Here is an 18,196-nt window from a genome sequence, read left to right on the forward strand (position 1 = left end):
GGTACCATGATGCCTCTGACAATGACTTGACAATAAGTTCAAGTACTTGCCTACTCCAAAGAACTGTACACACAAAAGGAAGACTTTAATGAAAACATGAGAACTGACACCTTGCATGGAGATTTGCTACTCAGACAACACATAGGTCGTTTCACTGGCCAAAAAAGGTGACACCCAAACTGGGTCACACCGTATGGCATTCAAACAGATGGAGTGCCAAAGCCTTGGGTGTGGATAAGAGGTCTGAGTACAGGCACCACGAAGCTCTCATCAAGCTTGTATGGTTTTTGCTCTTCACTTGCTCAATCACTAGTTGATGGCAGGGCAGCCCCACTACATGGTTACTAGAAGACAGCGTGCTGACCAAACTCAGAAGCATCACTCACACTTCTATGAGGTTGTCAGGGGAAGGGAAGACGTGTCATTCAAGCAGCCACTGTGCTGTGCACTCCAACATGGTGACTACAAGCAGGGAGACATATACAATGGGATGGCCAGGGGGTAAGAAAATAAAATAAAATCCTCTTTCTCATCCAGGGTTACCGCAAGGAGCCGAGGAGAGAGAACACATCAGGAGCTCTTGAAGGGTCACACACATGAAAATACAGTAATACACAGCAGGCTGGCTGTAGACTGTCAGGAAATCGTAGCAACAAGCAATCCGATGTGGTCAGCCATGATTAAAAACAGATAGATCTTTCCTGAACGAGATTTCAGACTTGCTAGGAGTCTTAGGAGACTGAGCTGACAGTGACAGACTCTGTAAACAGTTGCTGAGGCTACAAATGAACGCAACCTCCTATTTGCACAGCGCTCTAACATTTACAGAGCGCTTTCTCATCCTTTACCTCATCTCATCCTCACTTGGGAGGTTCAAGGAGCAACTACTGCTATATCCAACTTCACAGAAAAGGTGACTGGGGTGAGAGAGGTTAACTGACTTGCTTTGTATCAAACAGCCAGTGACCTGGGGACAAAATATTAAATGGTCCCCCATCCATCTCCTAAGGAGGGAGGCTTTCTTTTCCTGCTGAGACTAGTCATCTTCCTCATGCTGAACAGAACAATGATAAGAAGGGAAAGGGGGAAAGGCTACATGATCATAATGATAATCGCAGTGATGATAAAGAGGCCAGGAAGGAAAACTCTGGGAATGCAGCTGATACTGGAGATGGCTTTCAGTGGGGCTGGGAAATTTGGGGACAGAAAGAAAAGGAGGAAAAAAAGAGAAAAAAAGGGGGGGGAAAGAATTAAAAAAAGAGAGAAAAAAAAAGAAAGAAAAGGAAAAAGAAAGAACAGAGACAGGACAAGGATGATACAGAGTGGCTAAAGAATGCCTTTTAGCAAGTCTAGTGGACTAATGCCCAATACATCCTGCTAATCTCTTAAAGAATCATGAATAAATATTTGCATTTCTCCCGAAGTCTTTAGGATTTGAATTTGTATGTGCTTTGTTGTTGTTGTATACTTTAGTTTTTACAGTGCCTTAAGGCAAATGCAGGGTAGCTCACAAAAGCAGGTAGTTACATCTGAGTGACACGGGCAAGTGGCAGAGTGCAGGATGGCATTTACTGTTTCTGCCTTCCACCCCACCCATCACTTCTCGCCTGCAATAACACACTGCCACGAAGCACTGTGGATATGTGGGCAGGGACTTTTCAGAAACATCCAAGAACATGGCCAGCAATACCTGCATGGAAACATCCCCTCCAAACACAAAGCACAGCATCATGCATCCCAATACTGTTAGTAATGCTTTCACAATTATTTACCAATTGGACTTTCACAACTACCCTATGACAGGCCCAAAGAGGTTAAGTGACTTGCTCAGGGTCACAAAGATAGCAAGTAGCAGAGTCAGGACTTACTTAAACTTACAGTGTGGCTCTTCATCCAGTGTGTTTTTCTGTAGTATGATGTTTCCCATTCAGGAAAACAATGTTATGATGGGACAAGCACAGTGGTAACAAGATGAGAAATAGATTTCTAATCTTATTTGTAATGTATTAGTAAAACTTAATCTTATACTCTTCTCTAAAGTCCTCCCTATCTACTCAGAAAGGTGGGGCTAGCAAATATTCTGTAGGAAACATTAAAACAGAAAATTGTTCATAACTGTTATGGTCCCCTATTGTTAACTACCTCATTGATGACAAATGAATTTGACTAATCCTCACAGCTGGATTTGTATAATCCAAGCAAACCCTGGGGACAGTATAGTAATTCTAAACTGTAGACACAATCAGAAATTGAGATGAAATTTAGCTCTGATGGCCATGGCTTCCTTCTGCTCAAAAATCTTCAGACTCTCTGCTGCTTTTTGATTAAAATTTTAGATCTTTAAACGAGCACTCTGGGCCCTTTCAGCCTATTAATAGCTATTCTCTGCTTGTAGCTTATGCTTCATGAAACCATCTCTCACTCCTACTGTACTTTTCCATTCCTACACCTTTGCTTGTGCCATACTCTCTGCCTAGAATGCTCTCCTGCCTAACCCTGCTTGGGATAGCTGTTCATATTCCCCCTACCTAAAATAAGTTTTCCTTATCTTTAGTACTTTATGTCAACTCCTAAAATACTTTAAATTACAGTTTTATTTATGTGTTTCATTTTCCCTAATTATAAGCACCTCAAGGGCAAAGATCATGCTTATTAATTATGGCATCCTCTGAATACCTTGTCTTGCATTGTGCTTTGCCCACAAAGAGGAACACAGTAGGACATCAAATATTTGTAGCATAAATGAAAGAATGGTATTCAGTTTTTGTCTTAAATAAGACAACGGAGTAGAAAGCAGATGGACTCTAAAACCTCTTAAATAATGCACCTAGCAGTTCTGAGATCTTCAATATTCAAGGAAACCAGGGCTCAAATCAACTACAGAACTAAATTTCCGCTAATCACCTTTCCATACACCACAGTCTAAGACCTCCATGACAAAGGTTAAATGATGATTTGGGGACATGGTATTTGTTGTCAATAAAACAGAGCATCCACTTGGACTAAAGTTACCATGCCTTCATTCATTCCACCAGGTGGAAGATGGCAACAATTTGAATGGTTGGATCCAAGAGTCTGACTGACCCCTGATATTAATAGAAGCGTCCTAGGTTGAGGCATTCTATAAAAACTGTATGAAAAAATGAATACTCAGGATAGTAGCTCCCTTGGAGAAAGGTAGTGAATGTTTAGGAGAGGCAGGAGGAAATTTCTGGGTTGCTGGTCACACAGGTGTGTTCACCAAAACTTTACCAGTGTACACTTGTGATTTCTGCATTTTCCTATATGCATGTCGTATTTTAAGAAGTATAAAATGAATATCAATAAAAACAACTTAGCTAATATTAAGAAATCAGACCATTTTAGCAAGATTAAAAAAAAAACACTTAAAACCAGATAAGAGGAAAGAGCAACCAATTTAACAATTTTTTTTATCATTAACTATGTCAATCCTAGGTGTACTTTCTTCATTTCCCTACTTCTTCATTTATTATTACTAGTACGGCATTGGCATTTAAAACTCTGGCTATTCATTTCTCCACTGAAAAGTTCTAGAGAGAAATCTGGAATTATTACTCCACCTAATTATTTCTCTTATACCTATACGCAGAAAATCCAGCTTAAACTTTTTCATCAATTGGGTCAGTTTCCAGAAGGTCCCCTTCAGCTGTGACCTTTTCATCCATTTGTTCATTCAAGGATTACTTACCAGGACTTTCTATGTGCCAGACACTGTGCTAGATACCAACGATGATTCTATAATAAACAAAATACCTGCACCCCATCTTGTGGAGCTAAGACTCCAGTAGAGATCAACGGATCACCAGCCAATTAGGATACAAGGACACAACAGCATAAAGCTACCGAGTATCATATCAGGTACCAGGGATTCACATAATCCAAATTAGGGGCAGGTGGGTATGGGGATGGGGTGGAGGCAGGGTTTCCTATTAAAAGTAGTAACTGAGCTGAGAAGAAAACAAAGTTTGTTCTATGAACATGTGATTTGTGTGATGTTATCGGTACAGGGCAAACAGAAAAGTTTAAAATTAAGTTTATTTCTCTGTAGTTTGATCCAGACTATCCTCAACCCCATGAGAATTAAACTAGGATTTAATTTAATCTCATGGGGTTGACTATCCTCAACCCCATGAGAATTAAACTAGATCTTCTAACTAGGATGTGGTTAACTTATTAACTATGCTGTCAGTCTTGGAAAATCATTATTTGTCTTAACACGATTTTATAGAATACTAAATAGCATCCTTTGGATTTAAAAATCACAGCAGTTTTTTCCCTCTAAACCTAATTCTTCAAAAACAAAAAATTTTTAAAGCAAAAAGAACAGTAAAGCGCACATAAAATTAAAGTGCTTGAAAATTATAGCCAATTAAGGTAACTGTAAAATACTCTTAGGTCCAAACTGGAGAAAAAGCTCTGGGTGGCTGTCAATACTACTTCACTGTCTTATTTTGATATCCTGTGACCTCTTTCTAAAGAATAACATTTACAGGGGCGCCTGGGTGGCTCAGCGGGTTAGTTGTCTGCCTTTGGCACAGGCCATGATCTCAGGGTCCTGGGATTGGGCCCCCCATGGGGCTCCCTGCTCAGAGGAGAGTCTGCTTCTCCCTCACTCTCAAATAATTCAACAAACAAAATCTTTTTAAAAATTATTATTTCCCTGGTTATAAAAATAATATGTATTTCATTGCAGAAAACTAGGAAAATATAAAAAATAAAAATCATCTACGAGCCTAATACCCACAGAACTGCTATTAAATCCTCCCATGTTCTTTCCTTATCCTATAATTTAACGAAGCTAGGGCCTTATTCTTTATACATTGCTATAGAATATTTGTGTCCTCCCAAACTCATATGTTGAATTATAAAAGATAGAAACTCTCATAAAAGAGACCTCAGAGGGTTCCCTGGCCCCTTCCACCATGTGGGGTCACAGCAAAAAGACAGCCTGTATGAAGGAGGCCTCACCACACATTAAATCTGCTGACACCTTGATCTTGGACTTCCCAGCCTCTAGAACTGAGAAATATATATCTATTGTTTATAAACCACCCAGTCTATGGTAATCTTGTTATAGGGACCTAAATGAACTAAGACATACATTTTTAGTCCTTTTTATTACAGTTGATTCATTTTATAAAATATTTCAGGTATTAAAAAAAAAACATACAGATAGTAACAGAACTTTACAGATAACTTAAACTTTACCCTGTGTATTCTTAGCCATACAATTCTTCTCTACCCTCCTTGAAGGCAACCATCATCCTGAATTCGGTGTCAAACTCTCCCACTTCTTATATTATTACCATATTAACAGTGTATCTATTACAATATAGATTGTTTTGCATTTCTGATACTTTGTATAAATACAAAATGGCAATCACATCCTAAAACTTGCATTTTTCACCCCACACTATGGCTGACAGATTCCTTTTGATATACTTCCCTAATTCATGCATTTTCATGGCTTCATAGTAGCAGTTCCCTGTTTGACTATACCACAACTTATCCTCCTTCCTGTTGATGAACTTTTGTTTCCAACAATTGTGTGGTATTGTCAACGGTGCTACCAAAAGCGTTCTTGTCCAGGTCACCATGTGCTCAGACAAGGAAGTTCCTCTAGGGTATACACACAGGAGTTCAATTTCTGTGTTCCAGGGGACAAGCATTTTTAATTTCTATACTTCAATCTTAAGCATTTTAAATAAAACTGAATAGTTCTTACTACAGTTATACGGGAATAACTTCACCCATGTACCCCTTCTCTGCTTTGGGCCAGAGTACCATAATTAAATAAAATCAAATGATTAAATAAATGTGGAAGGCTAAGAGACGATGACCAGACGGCAGGATCTACTCAGAAGCCTACACGCAGTGGCACAGAAATGACTAGACAGTAATTACACCTGACTGTCTTCCATTTAATGTGTTCTGAAGGAAGTATTGAGGCATTCTTAACTCTTGCACAGCGGGACAGCTCTCTTCAGACTACATTCAGTAGAAGAGATAGAGCACGATGGAGAGAAAGGCATATTCTGGAGTAATATAGAGCTGGTGGCAGGAGTTCTGCAAAGCATATTGGTGAAAGCAAACCTCTGTAGCCAAACAACTGATGAAGATTTTTACTGAAAATCTGGACTTTGAGTAAATACAGACAGACTAAGAAATTGATTTCTTTAAATGGCCATTCCAGCGCAAAACAATGTGGAGATAGGCTGAAAAATAACGGAGAACCTTGAAAATGATAGAAGAAGGGAGTCTAGATAGAGACGATTTTCCCTGGCCTCTACCTTCAAAGCATTTCTAATGATATGTGTATGTGTCTATCTGTGCATATACACAGATAAGCGTGAGGTAGGTATGTCATAGTTTGGAAAAGCCCCTGGGGATTCTCATCCATCCCTTCCCTTGGTCATCTCCCTCCTCTCAGCATCCTCTCCCACAGCCTTGTAAAACAAGGCGACTGATATCACATATAACACTGAGCTTTACAAACCACTTCTACATATATCACCACATTTGATTCTCAGAATAACTTGAAGAAGGCAAGTGCTGCTATTATTCTGACTTTACAGATGAGAAATAGAAAGCTCAGAAAAGGGGGCGCCTGGGTGGCTCTGTCCGTTAAGCATCCAACTCTTGATTTCCACTTGTCATGCTCTAGGGTCTTGAGATCAAGCCCCACTTAGGGCTCCATAGTCAGTGCAGAATCTGCTTGAGATTCTCTCTCTCTTTCCCTCTGTTTCTCTCCTTCCAATCAGACACACAAATGTACACATGCTCTCTCAAATCAATCAATCAATCAAATCTTTAAAAAACCCTAAAAGTTCCCAGAGGTAAAAACAACTTGCCCAAGGTCACAATGAGAGACGGGGAGGGAGCTGTGAAAGCACTTGAGGAAAACAGTGAATACAGGTCTTGGAAGGAAGGTCTCTATAGGAGGCTCAGCACTGCACTGTGCCTTTGACAAAAAAGTTGGGAATGGGGGTAAACATGGTGCCTCTGGGCTTCAAACGAATCCATGATGATTCTTACATTCAAAAAAAGAGCTAAAGCAAATAGTCTATTATTTTCTATATTTTTCCGTATGCTTAAACAGTTTCATATTAAAAATAAAACAATTCTGTCAGCAGAGTTTAGAGACGCCACCATATTGAGGTTAGGATGCCAAGGAGTAGAGAATACCTGAGGTGGAGGTAGAAAAGACCTGACTTCTCCAAGGGTCAGAGGAGGTGAAAGGCATAATCAGGTCTGGATGCATGTGACACATGAGAGCACACGAGCAAGGGAGAACAGAGCCTTGCACATAGGAGGCCTCCAGGGGAACTAGGGAGCCCCCAGAGAAAACTGCATTACCTTACACTAGGTCAAGCTGATTTTTGTTAACTGGAGACCACACACCTCAGGCCTGATTTATTCGGTAAACTGTTCTGAATTCCCCCACTTAACAGAAATAATCCTTTGTGCCTTTTAAGACGGCTGAATGTACCAAGCACAATGCAGTGAGTACTACAGGAAAGAGGCATTACAGGTTTGAAAAAGAACAAAGACTAGCAATGCCGGGGCTCATCTCTGGAGGAGAAATTCCTTTTTATCTTGAAAGCGGAGGCTATGGCAAGTTACTTGAGCAAATGGTGGTAACAACACTCAGCCAACCGGGGAGTCGTGGGTTTGTGGGCCATATTTCCTAATAATATCCCTGGGAAAACCACTAAGAAAAGCCCCCACACACTTCTGTTCTTATCTGTCTTGTTGGTTTTATTTCCCTGATCCTTCCATACTAACACACTGGGGTGGGGGTGGGGAGAGGGATGTATCTTGCTGAAGGTGCATAGCTGAGCCAAGAATAGAACTCCAGCATCCTGTCTCTCGGCTCACTTCTGGACCATGTTACCTCAGGAAGGAACATTTGAAAATAGTAATTCTCTCCCACCTTGCAACCAAGCTGTGCACAAGCACATGATCGATGAATGAAGTTGGCTAAGTGACTCAGCACTGGGCTGGTTCCCCTGTGAGTCAGGCCCAGAATCCTGAGTGGCTGGAAGCACAATTCTTGTTAAATAAGACTTTAAAACCAAGGTCTTAACCACCGGAGATCACTGAATGATTTCAGGGGTATTTTATTTTGTTTGAGCAAGGATTAGGATGTCACCTCTAGCATCTATGACATGAATCAGCTTGAGTAATTATATTGCCCATAATTTTCACAGATGTCTCTTTATTGTACACTGCAGGCTGTTTCAGGCAGTAGTCTTAGAGTCCAGTTGAGGGAGAGGCAACAGCATAGACAGGACAAAGGACAAGTGGCTGGACCACAGGAATTAACTAACAATTTAGGGTCACATCTGCATCTCTTCCTCTTTAATGCAGAAAAAGACCACAAAGTAAGACCTTCTCTTATTCCTCTGAAGGGTAACAGCTATCTACACAGCTTTGGGGGCATATTGGTAAGATGCCCCAACCTGACCCTGTCAATAGCCCTTGGTTTTGACCACCTGCTCCCAGCAGGGAAGAAGCTAGCCTCTGAGCAATGACCCCTGTGACAGATGGCACAGCACAGACAGAAAAGGGCCAGCCAAAAATACTCCTTCCCACAGAGGGAGGGAGCCTGGGTGTTTAAAGGCAGGAGTCAAAAGAACAAAGCAATGAGATTCACCAAGTGTATCTAAAACTTGCCCTCAGGATATCAATAGTCTTTTGAATGACAAATGAATCAAAACCCTTGATGAAGGGACCTCAGGACCCTGGGCACAGCAAGCTGTCATTAGCAAGGTTTTGGAACAAATTATCTTAGGGAAAAGTGTGACAGTGAGTTTAGCAAAGGACTCTCAGAGCCATTAAAAAAACTGAGCACTTAGGGCAAACTTAGAGTCAACTCGAATTTCCAGAGATTCACTAATTTTTTTTTTCAAAGATTTTATTTATTTATCTGAAAGAGAGAGAGCGGGAGGGAGAGCTCACGAGCAGTGGGAGCAGTATAGGGAGAGGGAGAGGGAGAGGGAGAAGCAGACACCCCGCTGAGCAGGGAGTCTGACAAGGGGCTCAACCCCAGAACCCTGGGATCATGACCCGAGCTGAAGGCAGGTGCTTAACTGACTGAGCCACCCAGGGGCCCCAAGATTCACTACTCTTGAAGTAACACAGTTCAAAGAATACTGATGTTAAAACATCAGTCCTTGAATGGACTTTAATTGCCAGGAGGAAAAACCATTAGCCCCTGCTTTGGTTTGATTACCAGTACTGGGGCGGGGGCCGGGGTAGGCATAAAAGAAGCAAAAGGGAAGAAGCTGGCATAAAATAAAGGGTAAAGAAAGAAAGAATTAATGCCCAGCAGTCTCCAAGGAGCTTTTCAGATAGCCGCCATGATTCTATGAAAGAAGCATTTTTTTTTTGCCATTTTTAAATGAAAACACACAACATACACACACACAAAACACAGTAGCATTATTCTCAGTAGCCAAAAAGTAGAAACCACCCAAGTGTCCACTGACAGATGAATGGATAAACAAAATGTGGCACACACATACAGTGGAATACTGTTCAGTCTTAGAAAGGAAATCCTGACCTAAGTACAATGCTGAAGCTTGACAACGTGATGCTAAGTGACATAGCCAGTCACAAAAGGACAAGTCCTATATGATACTCCTTATACCAGGGGCCTAGAGAGTAGACAGAAAGTAGAATGGTGCTTACCAGGGGCCAGAGGCAAGGAGGACAGGAATTTCATGGGTACAGAGCGCACCCAGTTTGGGAAGATGAAAAAGTTCTGGAGATGGATCATGGTGATGGTTGCACACCACTGTGAACGTACTTAATAGCACTGAACTGCACTTTAAAATGGTTAAAATGGTCCATCATACGTTACATATTTCACCACAATTTTTAAAAATGAAAAAAACATGGCATAGTGAAGTTAAAACACTTGCCAGGTCAAAACTAGTAAAGGGAGGTGACAAGATTCAAGCCAAGCTTAAAGCTTGTCATTTCCTCAGACACTCCCTCCTCCAGCACAGAACTGTCCAGTCTTTCGGAGAAAGAGAAGGACAAGGAGGAGAACTCTGATGCTCTGCTTGACCACAGTTCACCTGCTACAACTCATTCACATCTCTCTCCCTCACACACTAGTCATGTGGGGGTCCTTTGCTCAAACGTCATCTTATCTCACTTCCATCTCTTAGCCCTCTCCAAAGAGTGCACCCTGTAAGCATTCCCTACAGGGAATGTCCTGCGTATTCCAGGCTCACCAACATCACACAACAGATTCTCAAAAACCTCCCACCCTAGAAAGCCTCCCTGAATGGGAAGGTAACAGAGTAGCCCTACTCCCATTATGTAGGTCCTTTATTTATTTATTTTTTTTTCAAACCTTTATCCATTCATGATAGTCACAAAGAGAGAGAGAGAGAGAGAGAGAGGCAGAGACACAGGCGGAGAGAGAGGCAGAGACACAGGCGGAGAGAGAGGCAGAGACACAGGCGGAGGGAGAAGCAGGCCCCATGCACCGGGAGCCCGACGCAGGACTCGATCCCGGGTCTCCAGGATCGCGCCCTGGGCCAAAGGCAGGCGCCAAACCGCTGCGCCACCCAGGGATCCCTATGTAGGTCCTTTAAACAATTTTCCTTACTAAAAAAATTTATGCTGTAGGCTTTACTTGCCAAAATAAAAAAAAAAGGTTAAATTACCAGAGTTCTGAAGCACCTTAACGTCACCAGATCCAGTGGTTCTGTACTGGGGCAGGGAACATTCGGCAATGTCTGGAGACATTTTTGAGTGTCACAACTTGGGGGAGGGGGTACTGCCGGCATCTAGTGGGAGGCCAGGGACACTGCTGAACATTCTACAAGGCACAGAATAGCCCACCACAACAAAGAATCATCCCATTCAAAATGTCAGTAGTGGAGTGGTGGCTCGATTAAGCATCTGACTCTTGATTTTGGCTCAGGTTGTGATCTTGGGGTCCTGGGGTCAAATCCCATGTTGGGCTCAGTGGAGAGTCTACTTAAAGAGTCTCTCTCTCTGCCCCATCCCCCACTTTGTGTACATGTGCACATGTGTGTGCTCCCTCCCTCCCTCTCTCTCTCTCTCTCTCTCTCTCTCAAATGAATAAATAAATCTTTACAAAATGTCAATAGTGCCAAGGCTGAAACACTCACATGACACTTGCATTTCCTTTACAAATTACCAAGACATGACAGCATCTGCTACAATACCTATGACAGACAGAGAACTGGGATCTGAGGCAGCCCACTTCACCTGTTAACAGATAAGTGTATTCCTCAAATTTGATCACAATTTGCCTCTACAAGCTTTCAACTCTCAGTCTTAACATAAATTCTGAGGGTCAAACAATAGTCGAATCCCTATTCTACATGGCAGTTCAAAATCAGAAGATAGGTACCACATCTTATAAACATAGTAGATGGACATTTATATAATCATTTATCCATGGTTTTATGTTTAGGTTTAAGAGTCCTATACTGAGGGATCCCTGGGTGGCGCAGTGGTTTAGCGCCTGCCTTTGGCCCAAGGCGCAATCCTGGAGACCCGGGATCAAATCCCACGTCGGGCTCCCGGTGCATGTAGCCTGCTTCTCCCTCTGCCTATGTCTCTCTCTCTCTCTCTCTGTGTGTGACTATTATAAATAAATTAAATTAAAAAAAAAAAAAGAGTCCTATACTGAAATTCTCAAGAACAGAGAGCATGTCTATACTGTGTTGCCAAGACTGCCAGTAAAAATATCATCCTGGCTAGTACTTAGTAGTATATAACTAGTACTTACTAATATATAACTAAGTTGATGGTGAGCATGAAAAAGGTGTACCTACAAACCTGCTATAATGCCCAGATAAGAAGTACCATCACTACTCCACAAATACAGGTCTGTTGATACCAATACTCAGCTCTTTTTTCCACTTTACCTGGTTTCTACCAGCTACGTATAGCTGGGGGTCAGCATGCTATCACACACTCACACACACACACACCATCTAGTGAGAATCCCTACACAGTAAAAATCCTCTTCATCCTCTAGAAGGAAAGTAACCCAAACTTTGGCACATCTCCATTGAAGGCTGTTAATTCCTGGTCCATCTGCTTAGCTGGGCTACAAAACTACGAGAAACTTCTGACATTCTACATAGATTATCAAATTAATGACATCAGCAGTTTAGGAGATTGCTCTGCAGAAGAAAGATGCTTTCTAAGCACTGTCTCAACCTTGCAAAGCTAGTCTGTACCGTGACAAGGACTCACTTCTGAGCAAACTTGGAAAGTTTCTAGTTTGACTGATAGCCCCAGTGATAACTACAATTCAAAAATTATTCCGACACCTCACCAACTTGGCTTTCACTACTGTTCCATCAGTTCATTCACTTTCTAGTGTGCCATTCTCATTCCTCCCTGAAATCCTAATCAGGCACATCTTCCTTCTTTCGTTTCCCAAGCAAAACCTATTGTGCCTTTAAGCTGAACATCAGGATCACTCTCAAACCTTCCATCAAGTCTTTTTTATTAACTCCATTCCATGATGATCTCTCCAGTCTGTACACCAACTTCTCACTCACTTGCATATATTCTGCTTTAGAATTAGTCACCAAAGGTTTTATTTAGATAGGCTACACATTCAATAAGTATCGATCAATCAACAAATATTTACTGAGTTCCCACAATGTATTCTAGGCTCTGAAGGAGACAGAAAATATGTATACTCTAGTTACTCTCCTTGAAGTGCTGACACTATACCAACCCAAAACCATAGCTAGACTTAAGAAAGCACATAATTACTAACTTATAACTCCAGGTGTTAAATACTACACAAGTTCAGAAAATAGGTTCAAGGTCTCTCAGTTCTCATTTCTTGGAATGAAATACCAGAAACAAAAGAAAAAAGGGATATCTTCATTCATTCCCTTAATATTTTGAGGCTTTTAGAGGCATTACAATACACCCTCCAATTGTACTGCACAGTAAGTCTAGATTTACACCTCACTTCATCTTTAACCACAATACAAGAGAGGTAGAACAAGTGGTAACCACCAATCCATTCTCTAAATAAGGAAATGGAAACTGGGCTTAGAAAGAGGAAGACAATCTACCCAAAATGTATTTTTTTTTCCCAAAATGTATTTTAACAACAAAATCAAAACTAGAGCCAGTATTCTGGTTTCTAGCCCCTGGTTTCTAAATCCCCACAGCTTCTCCTCTTTCCTCCTTCAGCTACACACACATGACTGTGCAACCTCCCCCATTACTGCTTTTTATTTTTTATTTATCTATTCATGAGAGACACAGAGGAAGAGGCAGAGACATAGGCAGAGGGAGAAGTAGGCTCCCCGTGGGGAGCCTGATGCGGGCGGGACTCCCCCTCAGGACCCTGGGATCACGACCTGAGCCGAAGGCAGACACTCAACCACTGAGCCACCCAGGTGCCCCCATTACTGCCTTTTAGACACAGCAGTAAAAAGTCAAGACAAAGTTTTGCATTTTATTAAAAGTAGGCTCCATGCCCAATGTGGGGCTCAAACTCACAACCTTGAGATCAAGGGTTATATGATCTGCCAACTGAGCCAGCCAGGTACCCACCCCCCTAAAGTTTTGCATTTTTAAATGATCTCCTCCAGGAAAAAAAAAAATACGTGCTCCACAACTTTAAAAGAAAACCTGACAATCATATACCTTTTCTTATATTTTTCATGAATGTGAAAACCCAAAACCATAATCAAATCTCAAAATCTAAATGTGCGTCTAGAAAACAACTGGAGAGTAGGGGGTAGAGGCAGCAAAATGAGAGTATGTATCTTGGTATTAAACATTAATGTTTATACGGGAAGAAACCTACTCTATTTGGTTATGCACTTTCCATCCAATAGATTAAACCCTGTATCTTCAGAGACTAGCAAGTACGTGGCACATGGTAGATGTTCAATAAATGCTTAGTGAATGAATGAATGTTTTTTCCTGATATATCATGAGCTCCTTCAGGGCAAAGACCTCATCTCAGACACTTGTGTATCCCTGTTTTAAAGTAGGCAGTCAGTGAAGCATTGAATTACATTATTCAACAAGTAGGTATAGAGAGCTCTCTGCAGGAAGGCTGTGTTTTCTTAGATTCTGTATTTCTCAATTTGTCATCCATTAATTACAGGGCCAAACTAACAAGCTTATACCTCCCCTGCCATCCAGAGCCCATACTCTGAATTGTATCCTTTACCAACTCATATACCAAGCCAGGATTTCCCTTGCCCTCAATCAACCCAGGGCCAGGCACCACACACCTAGAACAGCCCTATACCCCCAAGCCTGCCAAAATTATTCAAAATAGCTAACCCAATGTCATTTCCCCTGCCCTGCCTTGTCTTTCCCATGGAAAATACAAAAAAGGTTCTGGACCTCACTTTCTCATCACTCCCTGCTCCCGACCAAACCCAGTGCTTCGCTGACGGCCCTGCCGGTGGGCCATCCCTTCTCTTGGGGAGTGTAAATAATAAACCCTTCTTTTAATGGCATTTACCGCTCTGTGCTATCAGTCATTTTTACAGATTAAGACCCAGGCACAAATCAGTTAGATACTGTCATTGCTATCACAACCAGACACAAAGAACCAGAACCCAGCCTAATCCTAAACGCTGCCTTACATCACTGTTTATAAAAATGTACCCTCTCTATCGGAAGGCAAACTGCTTTGAAGACTTAAGCAAGCTCTCTTGTATCACCTACTTACCAACTTTAATGCTATATACACAGCAGTCACTTGACAAGCTAAATGTTACATAGATAATAATTAGTTGACTGTTTTTAAGCTTCAATCTTGGGCAGCCTGGGTGGCGCAGCGGTTTAGCGCTGCCTTCGGCCCAGGGCATGATCCTGGAGACCCGGGATCGAATCCCACGTTGGGCTCTCTGCAGGGAGCCTGCTTCTCCCTCTGCCTGTGTCTCTGCCTCTCTCTCTCTCTCTCTCTCTCTCTGTGTGTGTCTCTCATGAATGAATAAATAAAATCTTTAAAAAAAAAAAAAAAGCTTCAATCTTACTTACCTACCTGCCCTCAAAAAAAAAAAAAAAAATCCCCCAAATCAGTGATTAAACTCCAATGCTGCAGTTTTGCAGTTTCTATAAAAAGTTAGATATAAACTACAGTATGACCCAGCAATCACACTCCTATCTATAAAGGTCCAAAACTGGAAGCAACTAGGATGTCTTTCAAGAGGTGAATGGATAAACAAATTGTGGTCTATCCACAGAACAGAATATTAGTCGATGACTAAAAAAAACGACCTACTGGTTCACTTAACAATATGGATAAATCTTACATGCATTTTGCTGAGTGAAAAACTACATACTGCAGGATTCCATTCATGTAACATTCTGAAAAAGGCAAAACTATAGGTATGGAAAATAGATTAGTGGTGTCTAAGACTGACAATGTGGTGGTAGGTGGCTGACTATGAGGATATATACAGGGAAGTTTTTAGGGTGATATAACCACTCTATTTGGTACATGACTTTATGTATTAGTCAAAACCCACAGAACTATACCTTACAAACAGTACACTTTAGGGCAGCCTGGGTGGCTCAGCAGTTTAGTGCCTGCCTTCAGCCCAGGGTATGAGCCTGGAGACCTGGGATCAAGTCCCACATCAGGCTCCCTGCATGGAGCCTGCTTCTCCCTCTGCCTCTGTCTCTGCCTCTCTCTGTGTCTCTCATGAATAAATAAATAAAATCTTAAAAACAAACAAACAAAACCCAAATAGTACACTTTAGTGTATATAAATTATTTTTTCAATTGGCAATAATCGCTCCTCAGATAAATCTCATTGGCTACGATACTGCCACTGCACAAAGCTTAAATTATTTTTTAAACAATCAAAAGGCTATCAGGGGATTCCAAGGTAGAATGCAGACCACGACAAGTGAACCTAATGTATTATAAATGTATGACATAAACTCATTGAAGAGAGTGAGGGAGAAAAGGAGCTGACTTAAGTTACTTCAGAAAATGTTTTTCAACCAAAAACTGTAAGGCTGAAGACAAAAGAAAGTATGAAAGTATACATAAACATCATACTCGGCAAATTTGTTGCTCATGGGAGTATGATTAATAACACAGAATTTGCTTTACCTGTATAGAGGACTGAATAAATAAGTAAATCCACCATCCACTATAGTGGATGGTGCAAGACAGTATTCTTACTATCAGAGGAGGAAATGCAGGTAAGCAAGGGGAGAAGACTAGAATACACACTGTGGAGCTGGATCAGAGTCAGAGACATGAGCGTGAATCCATGCTTAATGTATATATATATACACCGATGGATAGATTCAGGAATAACCGCAAATATGCATACATACATTGGCTGGTATATATACGTGTACTTCCTAGCTCCATCCTCTGAGAGGACCTACCTACTAGTACTAGATACACTCAATGCTCAGAGTTTGGTTTCTCCAGTGAAAAGAACCAGCACTCCTTTCAGAGATGCTGATTCCAAAGCGAGAACAGGGAAGACAAAAGATAGGCCTGGAACATCTTCTAGTTCCAGAAAGTAAGAAGTGCTCAAGTAACAGAAGAATGAGGGCATGTCAAAGGGACAGAAGCCAATCTGGAATAGACCCCAGTAGCCAAAACTGGAACAATCTGAACAATCAAATAAACAGCATGGTTATAACCCAAAACAGATATATAAGTCCATACTGATATAAATTAATGACAATTAAAAAAAAAACAGGGGAAAAAGGGAATAAATCTTCCTTTACAGAATTCCAAAAAAGATGTAGATACTACCTCCTTAAGGGGGTGAAGCTTAATCCTTATTCCTCCTCCTCTAAGTGTGGGCTGGACTTAGTGACCAATTTCCAAAGAATGCAGTATGGAAAAGGGAAAAATAGTCCCTTTCCAGTGGAGAAACCTGGCAAACAGTACCTTAACCGAATACCTATGCTTAACATCACCGGTAATAAGTCATGTTAAGATCATATACCAATTTTAGCACCGCCTTCCGCCTGGGGTGGGATCCTGGAGACCCGGGATCGAGTCCCCTGTCAGGTTCCCTGCATGGAGCCTGCTTCTCCCTCTGCCTGTGTCTCTGATTCTCTCTCTCTATGTCTCTAATAAATAAATAAGATCTTTGAAAAAAAAAAAAGATCATATACCACTGATAGGATATGAGAAAGGCACTTCACCTTTCAGGCATTCTTCCTCAAAAATTATAACCTTAGTCTAGTCATGACAAAGGCTCCACACAAATCCAAATTGAGGGACAGCTTACAAGATACCTCATCAGGAGCACTGGGTGATATGCAATATGTTGGCAAATTGAACTCCAATTATAAATAAATAAATAAATAAATAAATAAATAAAAATAAAGACATTAAAAAAAATACCTCATCAGGTATTCATCAGAACTCCTCAAAATACATTCATCAGAACTCCTCAAAAATGCCAATGTCATAAAAAAGAAGGGAAGTCTGGGAAACTGAGGAGATCAGATGAGAGTACAGAGACATGATTAACTGAATGCAATGTGACATACTGGATCCTGCAAAGAAAAAAGGCATTAGTATAAAAACTGGTAAAATCCAAAGAAAGTCTGGAATTTCAGTGATGCACCAATCTTGGTTCCTTAGTTTTGACCATTATGCCATGTAATGTAACTGAGTGAGCCATATGCAGAGCTCTCTGTAACTTTGTAAACTTGCCAGTGAGTCTAGAATTATTCCAAAATAAAAAGTTGATTTTTTAAATAATCTAAGGTTGCTTTAGGGTCAAAATAGTGAGGAAACTAATTAAAGTTTTACCTGCAAGATTTCTGTGAGACAGAACAGGATCACATTATTAGGCACATCTGCTACAGAGAACAAATACAGTGCACTTCACTATCCTGTAAGCTAGATCCATTGCAATGATACTTCTATTGATGAAGACAATGCACTTCCGTGGCACATTCACAGTCGGATGCCTCTTTACCAGAGGCAGAACTCCCAAAACACAGGACTACACACTCTTTCTTTGATGAGGATTCCTTCCTTGCCTTCCAAGCCTCCCCGGATTCCTGGGCTTATATAGCAGAACTCTGGCCTCTCCTGGGACTCTCATCTTGTCTGGTCTGGATGCTGGCTTGCCTTTAAGAGGCCCAGAGCTGTAGCTGAGACCCTGCCCCTTCCTTCTCACTTACTATTGGC

The 18,196-nt window shown here is 41.2% G+C and overlaps 1 protein-coding gene and 1 pseudogene across 1 annotated transcript in view; both read right to left on the reverse strand.

The window, feature by feature from the left end:
- The window catches only part of SCN8A (sodium voltage-gated channel alpha subunit 8), a 176,569-nt gene that overhangs the window by 137,331 nt on the left and 21,042 nt on the right, over nt 1-18,196 (reverse strand). The window lies entirely within an intron of this gene.
- LOC112921284 (U4 spliceosomal RNA) lies at nt 15,738-15,860 on the reverse strand (annotated as a pseudogene).

This window comes from Vulpes vulpes, chromosome 8, assembly GCF_048418805.1.
Source record: "Vulpes vulpes isolate BD-2025 chromosome 8, VulVul3, whole genome shotgun sequence".
NCBI lineage: Eukaryota > Metazoa > Chordata > Mammalia > Carnivora > Canidae > Vulpes > Vulpes vulpes.